The 1817-nt window shown below is 37.7% G+C and overlaps 1 non-coding gene across 1 annotated transcript; it reads left to right on the forward strand.

Moving 5' to 3' along the window:
* The first annotated feature begins 1016 nt into the window (after positions 1–1016).
* LOC115873933 lies at positions 1017–1180 on the forward strand. Its single transcript, XR_004048701.1, has one exon. It is a non-coding gene; the product is annotated as a U1 spliceosomal RNA (small nuclear RNA).
* The last annotated feature ends 637 nt before the right edge of the window (positions 1181–1817 follow it).

Here is a 1817-nt window from a genome sequence, read left to right on the forward strand (position 1 = left end):
AAAATAAACATTTAAAGAAATTGCAATCAAACCATCACAGGGGATGCTTCCATATGGTAGAAAAGATTGTGTTTGCATAAAATTTTTCTTTATTTTCATATTGTATGTTGTGTATAACGAGCATTCGCTATTTTAGTCATTAAAAATTGCTATATTAAGAAAATCTTATATACATGACAAATATGTATTCTGTGCTATCTTAGGCTGAGTTCTCTAGTACAGCAAAACCAGAAATAGTGTCCATATGTATACTTAGAATGAGATTTATTTAAAGAACTGGATTACATAATTTTGAAGCTGGTAAGTCCCAAATGCCTAGATCAAGCATCAGGCTGGAGGCTTCTGCTCTCCCATGCGGTGCAGAGGCTGGTGAATGTATAATTGGTTGGCAAGGCAGCAGGCTGTTAGCTCATGGCCCAAGAACTTGAGGTCAGAGGATGACAAGACAGGTACATGATTCAGAGTGAGCTAGCTTTAACAAATCGTTCAGATATATTACCTACAGATGACACCTTTCAAGGAGACTGATTGACTCTCAACTGATAACTTTTCAACTAATTGACTTCTCACATCAGATCACAAAATTGAGGATGATTATATTAAAGTACAGTACAGCACAGAAGAGCAATTAATCCAATGTATGCCAAGCCACTGAGAATCAGCTTAGTCAAGGTCACACATAAATTTTAACAGCACACTTCACCCTTTGTCAACTTGACAGCTATACATATATCCTTGGACCATTCATATTACTAAATATATACAATAATAAAGTCATGCTTGAACTTAACATAATGCAACTGACATGGGCACAATTTGAAATGTACTAGTCCTATTTACATCTAATATTTTTTAAGTGGGATGAGTGAAGAAGAATACAAGAGTAATATGTGTGTGTGTGTGTGTGTGTGTGTGTGTGTGCACATGCATGCAGAGTCTGGTGGTGTGGTGGATGGCACATTTGGCTGCTAACCCAAAGGTTGGTGGTTCAAATCCTCAAGAGAAAGATGAGGCTGATACTTACCTGGCAGGGAAGATACCAGGATCACGAAGGTGGTTTTCCCAGGGTGAGGCTTATCCATTGCACTCCGGATGTGCTGACCCCTGCGATTCCCCCAAATGTGGGAAACTCAACTGCATAATTTGTGGTCATGGGGGACTGCGTTTGTGCTATCCCCTGTTTTAGAAAACAAAAGAAAGAAAGATGAGGCTCTCTGATCCCAAAACAATTTAAAGTCTCAAAACTCCTATATTTACAGAATACTAACTGAAATGCCTCAACAAACAAGTGAAAAACTGGAAGCACTCACTCACCTGTGCCAAGAATTTTAGAAGAAGTCTACATGGCCAACCAACTGGAAGAGATCCATATTTTTACTCATTCCAAAAAAGGGTGACCCAAGAGATTGTGAAAATTATCAAACAATATCATTAATATCACATATTCAAGTAAAATGTTGCTGAAGATCCATCAACAATGGTTGCAGCAATATATCAACAGAGAGTTGTTAACAATTCAAAACATAATTCATAAAAGGACATATAAAGAGAGATACAATTGCTTATTTCAGATGGATGTTGGCTCAAAGTAGAGAATACAAGAAAGATGTTCACTTGTGCTTTATTGCTCTGGTGGCTTAGTGGTTATGAAGTGGACCTGCAAACCAAAAGGACAGCAGTTCAAAACCACCATTCCCAGAAACTCATATGAGGCAGTTCCTATTGGGTCACTGTGAGTAGACATTGGTTAGATGGTAGTGAGGGTTGTTTTTAATTGACTATGAAAATTTATGTGACTGTATAGATCATAACACACT

This window comes from Echinops telfairi, unplaced genomic scaffold (genome assembly GCF_000313985.2).
Source record: "Echinops telfairi isolate 266 unplaced genomic scaffold, ASM31398v2 ScPeMD7_7469;HRSCAF=8507_1, whole genome shotgun sequence".
NCBI classification, from domain to species: domain Eukaryota; kingdom Metazoa; phylum Chordata; class Mammalia; order Afrosoricida; family Tenrecidae; genus Echinops; species Echinops telfairi.